General features: G+C 46.7%; 1 long non-coding RNA gene across 1 annotated transcript; it reads right to left on the bottom strand.

Annotated features, from left to right (window-relative positions):
* Window positions 1-733: 733 nt before the first annotated feature.
* On the bottom strand, window positions 734-1,480 carry LOC126500894 (uncharacterized). The gene is made up of 3 exons (XR_007591454.1): window positions 1,405-1,480; window positions 973-1,219; window positions 734-865 (listed from the first exon to the last, which is right to left on the bottom strand). It is a non-coding gene; the product is annotated as an uncharacterized lncRNA (long non-coding RNA).
* Window positions 1,481-8,300: the final 6,820 nt, after the last annotated feature.

Below are 8,300 nucleotides of genomic sequence, written 5' to 3' on the forward strand. Positions count from 1 at the left end.
CACCTAACAGAGAAGCAGCCATCCCACCACGGTGACAGGTCACAACAGCATTCATGAGAAGAGTTCTTTCTGTCACTTTGCTTGTCACTGTGACGAAAATATCTGACAGAAGCAGCTGCAGGGAGGAAGGACTTGTTTTAACGTGGGTTTCTGGCAAGTACAGTGCACCACAGGTGGGGAAAGTGGGGAACAGTGGCTCCAGGGTCGGGTCAGAGAGGAGCGTGAGGCCGGGAGCAAGGCCAGGGTCCAACCTTCAACAGTTCAGTCCCTAGGAAAACTGAGGTTTCCTCTTAGGTTTGTTTGGTTGCTTGGTTTGGTTTAGTTTATGAGACAGGGTTTCTCTGTGTAGCCTTGGCTGTCCTGGAACTCACTCTGTAGACCAGGTTGCCCTTGAACTCACAGAGATCAACCTGCCTCTGCCTCTCTAAGTACTGGCATTAAGGGCGTGCGTCATCACTGCCAGGCTCTTAGTTTCATTATTAAAAGAATTTAAGAACATACTCAGAGGGAAGCTTGAGAACAATTTTATTAGTTTAAAAGAAAAAAAAAGTCTTGGGAAGACAAAGGAAGGAAGGGAGGGAGGGAGGGAGAGAGGAAGGGAGGAAGGAAGGAAGGAAGGAAGGAAGAAGAAGAAGAAGAAGAAGAAGAAGAAGAAGAAGAAGAAGAAGAAGAAGAAGAAGAAGAAGAAGAAGAAGAAGAAGAAGAAAGGAAAAGAAAAAAGTCAGGCATTGGTGGTCCATATGGAGAAATGCAGTCTCGAAAGAAAAGAAAAAGCACTTGGGAGGTGAGCTGTATCTCAGCTGCCTGAAGGAGAGGGAAAGCCACTGCTTTCTGGGTCACACATGGCAAACCCGAGGTCGTCTCACTGAAAGTGAAAAACAATCTCAAATTATCAGGGAAAGCACACTCACCCTCTGGCCAGCATCTGAGAGAAACCTGAAGAAAGAGGAGCCGCTGGGAGAGAAGGCTCACCTATTGCAAGCACTCGATGCTCTTCAGAGGAGAGTCCAGTTCCCAGGACCCACCTCGGGCAGCTCGCAATGGGCTGTAGTGTCCGGCGCGGGAGAGCTGAAGCCCTCCTCTGGCCTCCAGGGGCTTCCATACACGCGGCACAGACACACAGACATACACAAAGAAAAAGGGAACGTTCTGTCTTCCCTAGGCTGGATCTAATGGAGCCTCACAGCCACTTGTGGAGACTACATCACGGGTGGGGGCTCTGGAAAGGAAAAGTACATTATTCCATTAAAGAGATAATTATTCCTCCCATTTCTTTAGCATGACACAAGGTGACTCAGCTGTAGTGCGAATTCTAATTGGTCTTAATAATAAAGACCCTGAGTCATATACAGAGATAAATGCTGAAAGATCAGAGAAGCAGAGCAGCCAGCCACTAGTTCTTACCTCTGCCGAATCCTCAGACCAAAAGGGCAAACTGTTCCTATGACTCTTCAGACTGAATGTTCTGAGCGCCTGTCTCCTCTCCCCCTTATATTCCTCTCTGCTCAGACGTATCACTTCCTGTCTCCACCTCCCTGGTGCTGGGATTAAAGGTGTGAGTCACCACCACTTGACTATTTCTCCACTGAGCTACCTCTCTAGCCCCTTTGTGTGGTTGTTTTTTTTTTTTTGTTGTTGTTGTTGTTTTTAAAAAAGGAAGGAAATAAAGAAAATTGGCCAAGACATGGTGGCCCATGCCTTTAAGCCTGGCACTCGAGAGATGAGGCAGGAGGATCTCTGTGAGTTCCAGATCTCAATGAGTTCCGGATCTCAGTGAGTTCTAGGCCAGCCAGGGATACATAGTAAAACCTTGTCTAAAAAGGGAAAGGAAGAGGAGGAGGAAGAAGAAGAAAAGAAAAATGAAAATTGCACACCATTTAGGACCTACACATGGAGGCACACACCTACAATCCCAACACTTGGAAGGCTGGGAGGGGAGAATGGTGAGCCAGCTTGGGTTGCTTTGAGAAACCTCAGCTCCAAGCAAAGAACCTGTATTGAATTTCATCGTTGTATACACTGAATGGACTAAAACTTCCATATTCTAGAGAAAAGCATATTCAAGATTCTCCGTAGGCTCCGAGGCACTCAGTATTCCCCCAACTTTTCTAAAAGGCGCCTCTAGCAGAAGGAAAGGGAGTGTAGTTTATGATCAGTTTGTGAATCTAAGCAAACATCTCACAAGATTAGACCCCGAAGGACTTCGGTGACAAATCTTTCTGAAAGTCAGGTAGTTTCCAGTCTTTTGCCTTCACCAAGCCACCGAAGAAGCTAATCGATTTCTCAGCGATTAGGTCATTACATGATATTTGTGCCGGGCACAAACCTGAAAGCCCAGCTCTTAGAACTGAGCCTGGACTATGTTACAATTCCATGCCAGCTGGGCTCTGCAGTGAGGTGGGAGGGGGGGAGATATTTTTGAAAACAGAAAATTGGGTGATTTATTTTTCAGTATAACACGGGGCAGAACTTGAAATAATTTGATACTATAACAAAACTCCTTAAATGCATGTCTATTTATATATGTATATGTGTACACATATCTAATGGATATGGAAATCAAACAATAATTAATATTTACATATATCTAAACTATTTGGGAAAAGATGATTTTTTTTCTTTCTTTTTTTGTAGTCCTACTGGCTAGCATACACTAGGCAGGTTCTTTGCTATTGAAGCTGCATCTCCAACAGTCTCCAGTGATTTCAGAGTGAATTGTGGGGTGGTGGTGTGTCTACTTAGGAAGCTGAGGCAGAAGGATTTGTTGAGCCCACAAGTAGAAGACCCTGTCTAAACATGGGGAGCTGGAGAGATGGCTCAGCAGTAGAAAGAGTTTGCTGCTCTTCCAGAGGACCAGAGAGTTTGGTTCTCTGCACCCTCTAGCTGGTAGTCTATCAGGTGTTCACAATGGCCTTCAGGTGATCTGACACCCACTTCTGGCCTCCATGGTCAGTTACCTGCACACCAACCACACAGAAACAAACACGTCATTTGCCTCCGCTCGGCTGTTATAACCACCAGCTGGGCACTCAATCAGAGTTCATTTCTCAGGCTCTGAAGTTGGACGTCTGAGACTGTGGCACCTGGAAGCCCTAGGACTCCCAGTGCTGGCCAAGGTGACCTTGCTATCCCGGAGAGCTGCCCGTCTCTGTCTCCTAAGTGCTTACATTAAAGGAGGGCATTGCGTGGGAATCTCTTTTTATAGGGGCCCTGATTCCATTTTTTTTAAAGATTTATTTATTTATTATGTATACAACATTCTGCCTCGATATATGCCTGCACACCAGAAGAGGGCGCCAGATCTCATTACAGATGGTTGTGAGCCACCATGTGGTTGCTGGGAATTGAACTCAGGACCTTTGGAAGAGCAGGCAATGCTCTTAACCGCTGAGCCATCTCTCCAGCCCTTTCATAACCATTTCTGAAAGGCTTACATCTCGGTGTTATCATTCTGGGGGTTGGAACATATCACAAAAAGCACTCTGTCCTTGATATTATTAAAGAGGTGGCTGCTAAGTTAATGGCTGACAGGGAATGGTGTGTAAAGTTATAATGGGGGACTAGAGATGTACCTCAGTGGCAGTGTGTTTTCTTTCTTTCTTTCTTTCTTTCTTTCTTTCTTTCTTTCTTTCTTTCTCTCTTCTTTTTTTTTTTTCTTTTTCCCCTTTGGTTTTTTTTTTGAGACAAGGTTTTTCTGTGTAGCCCTCACTGCCCTGGAACTCACTCTGAAGATGATGCTTGCCTCGAAGTCCCAGAGATCAGAGTGTGATGTGGGAGTGATTTCTTACTAATAAAGAAACTGCCTCGGCCCTCATAGGACAGAAAATTAGGTAGGCGGAGTAGACAGAAGAGAATGCTGGGAAAAAGAAGCTGAGAGTGAGTCGCCATGATTCTCCCGCTCCAGACAGACGCAGGTTAAGATCCTCCCTGGTAAGCTAGCTCGTGGGCTACACAGAATATTAGAAATGGGTTAGAACAATATGTAAGAGCTAACCAATAGGAAAACTGGAACTAGCCGGGCCAGGCAGTGTTTGAAAGAATACAGTTTCCATGTAATTATTTCGGGCATAAGCTAGCCATGCGGGCGGCCGGGTGCCGGGGACGCAGCCCTGTCGCTCCTATTTCAACAAGAGTGCCTCTGGGATTAAAAGCCTGCGCAACCACCTCCAGGCAGAGTGTTTCCTTAAACTTCACAATACTCAGTAACAGCCGCCTCCACCACCATGACAGTGGGCAATCCAGTGGCCAACACAAGCACAGTACATATGGCTACAATACCTGTTTCGTTTTCTTTCTGTGGTGGGGCTCAAACCCAGGGCATACTAAGTAATCCTGTAGTAGGGTATGTTGTAGAGTCATCGTGTCCAGGGTGAACACTAGCAAGAAGTAATTGCTTTCTACCCAGTTACCACCCAGGCCCAGTACCAGCAGTGAATTGGCCCACCCTAACATCCATCCCATCTGTGAACTGCCGAAGTATGTGAAGGGGCTGGTCCTGCAGATCCAAATCTATAGGATCTTCACGGTACAAGGCAGCAACAGGATATCCAGGAGTCCCAGTATCGATAGCTAGTGTAGCAGAAGCCAGAGACTTAGATCCAGACCAATGACTCATTGCAGTGAACACAATAAAGATATAAGGACCTGAAGGCACACTGTGTGACTCACTGTGACATACTACAGTTTCCATGGTGAAATTTTTTTTTTTTGTTTTAAATTTTATTTTGTCAGGGAGGTTGCAAGGGCAGAGGGCAGATTCAAAGGGATGGGGAGATGAATAGGATTGGGTGAATGATGTGAAACCCACAAAGAATCAATAAAAAGTTTATTTAAAAAAAAAAGAAATAGCTGTGTTCTGGGAGTATTTAGACCTTGAAGAAATCACTGTAGGGGCTGGAGAAATGGCTCAGTGGTTAAGAGCACTGACTGCTCTTCCAGAGGACCTGGGTTCAATCCCTAGTACCCACAGCTCAAAACTGTAACTCCAGTTCCAGGATATCCAATACCCTCACACAGACATGCAGGAAAAACACCAATGTATATAAATTAAAAATAAACAAATCATTAAAAAATTAAAAAAAAAAACGGTGTGAAAAACTGACTGTCCTCTTTGATTTAGCGAGGTATTTTCCTGAAGGGCTTCACGGCCTTTGCCTGACTTTAGTCACGAGATGGTCCTGGCACACCTGAAACATCTTCCATTATCGAGTACTGCAAACAGTGCCCAACAACAAGGACTAAAAATGCAGGGGCGTGACGTTTCCCTTCATGAAATAGATAGATCAGGGGCTTTGGTATGAGGAACTTGCTTTACCCAAGAATACAATCTGTGTGTCACAAACAGTAAATTAACCTCCACGGGTCTGTCTGGGGTTCAGGCCGTCAGAGACTCAGAGACTGTTCCTCTCTGCAGCCCCACAGCCTGCTTACATCCTGAAGTGATCCTCTTTCTCTGATCGTCCCCAGTAACTCAGAACACCACTGCAATCCCCAGCAACCTCCCAGGCATTGCCTCTGCTCTTCCTCCTGCTCCTTCTGCTTCCCCCTTTCCCACCCTCTTTACCCTACCTCCACCCAAGACGGAATCTCAGCTTGGTCAGTCCGACCTTAAATTTGCTACTTGGACAGGTGCCTTACTCCGGGTTTCTATTTCTGTGGCAAGACACTGTGACTGTAAACACCTGGGGGAGGAAAGGGGGTTATTTCAGCTTCCACCTCTCAGGTCACACTTCCATCACTGAGAGACTTCAGGACAGGAACTCGAGGCAGGAACCTGGAGGCAGCAGCCTGATGCAGAGGCTGTGAAGGAGTGTCGATTACTAGCTTACTCCTTAGCTTGCTCAGCCTGCTTTCTTACAGCACCCGGGCAACAGGGATGGCACCTGGGACCAGGGATGGCACCACCATCCACAGTGAGCTGGACCCTCCCACATCAACCAGTAATCAAGAAAATACAAAATGTACCACTGATGTGTTGACAGGGCAACACTAGTGGGAACATTTTCTCAATTTAGGTCCCTCTAACAAAATGACTCTAGTTTGTGTCAAGTTGGCACAAACCTAGCCAGCATAAAAAGGTTGATTTGTAACTATTGGGGGCGGGGGTTGAGACAGGCTTTCTCTGTGGAACAGTCCTGGCTGTCCTGGAATTTAGTTGGTGGGCCATGCTGGCCTCGAACTCACTGAGATCTGCATGCCTCTGCCTCCATCTGGTAATTTGTAACTTGTGATCCTCCTGCTTCCACTTCCCAAGTCTGGATGAAAGATAAGGACCTCCACGCCTGGCTTAGACAGTGCTAGGATTGAACTCAGAACTTTGTGCATGCTATGCAAGCTCTCTACCAACATCCCCAGACCCTTGATCCTTGCTTCTGATTCCTGAAATACTCCATTCTGCCAACCTGGATGATACAACCTGTCAGTCTTCTTTGTGTATAGGCACATGACTAACGTCTAGAAAGCCGGATGTAAGAAACAGTGCCACTTCCATGGTTAGTTCATAAAAATCCTTCAATGTGCCTGGTGGTGGTGGCACATGCCTTTAATTCCAGCACTTGGAAGTCAGAGGCAGGGGGATCTCTGTGACTTCAAGGTAAGCCTGGTCTACAGAGCTAGTTCCAGGATAGCCAAGGCTACACAGAGAAACCCTGTCTTGAAAACAAAGCAAACAGACAAACAATCGTGCAACATGTGCACAAATAGCCCGATGCTACACACATCTCCTACCTCCCGTGCTGTGTGCCGCAGAGATCTTCCTTTATGAGAAGTTAAGAGTTTTTGTGTTGGAAAGATGGGCGCTGAGATGTGAAAAGCTCAGTTTAGAGTGCATAAATGCTGCGAACAACAGTAAGGCCACTTCTGGGAACTGTAAATCCGAATGTGAACTTGAAGGGCCAGAGAACGACAAGATTCAGGTCAATGTTTTTCAAGTATTGGTAGAACAAAAACATAGCTGTGAGGTTCTTTTCCCCCCTTTGGGTCTCTCCTTGTTTGTTGTTAGAACTCAAAGTCACGATGTAGCAGAGGATGATCGTGAACTTCTGGTCTTCCTAGCTCCCCCTCACCAGGGCTGGTACTATCACACGTGGCTTAGGCAGCGCTGGGAATAGAACCTGGGTCTAACTGACGTGCATTCCCGGGTCCTGCTGGGGTGTGTGTGTGTGTGTGTGTGTGTGTGTGTGTGTGTATACACAAGTGCACTGGAGTGCTATGGTGTCGCTTGTGGAAGCAGAAAGACAACTTGCAGGAATCAGTTGTGTTTTTGTTTTGTTTTTCAAGACAGGGTTTCTCTATAGCTTTGGAGCCTGTCCTGGAACTTGCTCTGTAGATCAGGCTGGCCTGGAACTCTCAGAGATCCACCTGTCTCCAGCCTCTGCCTCCCAAGTGCTGGGATTAAAGGAGTGTGCTACCACTGCCCAGCATGCTATTTGTGTTTTTGAGACAGGGTCTCACTGTGTAGCTCTGGCTAGCCTGGAACTTGCTGTGTGTAAACCAGGCTGACCTCAAATTCCCTTTCTGCCTCTACCTCCTGAGTGCTAAGGTTGAAAGTGTGTGCCACTGCAACCCTTGGGCCTGAAGATTTTTATTTTTTAAATATGTTTATGTATGTATGTGTACACGAGGGTAGTCCCTGTGGAGGTCAGTATTACCTGGAGCTGGGGTTACACATGTTTTTTAGCCTCCTGAAGTGGGTGCTGGGAACCGATCTCAGATCCTCCCGAAGAGCAGTTCATGTGCCTAACCACAGAGCTATTCCTCCAGCTCCCAGGCTTAATTTTTAATTTTGAAGATTTATTTTTATTTGCGTGGGTTGTTATAATTTAAAAAACGGCAGTAAGGGGAACAAAATGGGGCCTCAGGTTCTTGCCAATGGCAGTCAAATACCTCCTTGACCCTCGAACAAGTCTCAGGTCAGGGACTATGTATAGGGACACTACCTGACCACTGCTGACCCCTGTGCAGTCACACTATGCCCCTCACAAACCAATCAGGATATTTGGTCCCAGCAAACGATACCTGGTGGGCGTGTTCCTCTGGCCTAACACCTTGCGCCCACGTGACTGTGCTGAACCGAACGAAGGGGTTTTGTGTCCTTGTACATCTAGTTCCCAGAGTAACCTACCATGCGCGCTGAGGAACCGTTAAGCCTTAGTGAGGCTACCCAGTACGCTCTTAGACAGAGAGCCGGTCACAGTCCTTACCCTTGGCATCCTGATGGGAACCAGCTTAGCAGGATTGGGGACAGGGGCAGCCTCCCCGTCACCCAACAGCATTATTATGCGGATCTCCGCATGTCAATA

Source organism: Alexandromys fortis, unplaced genomic scaffold (assembly GCF_014885135.2).
Source record: "Alexandromys fortis isolate MF-2015 unplaced genomic scaffold, M_Fortis_MF-2015_v1.1 scaffold_9, whole genome shotgun sequence".
Lineage (NCBI taxonomy): Eukaryota > Metazoa > Chordata > Mammalia > Rodentia > Cricetidae > Alexandromys > Alexandromys fortis.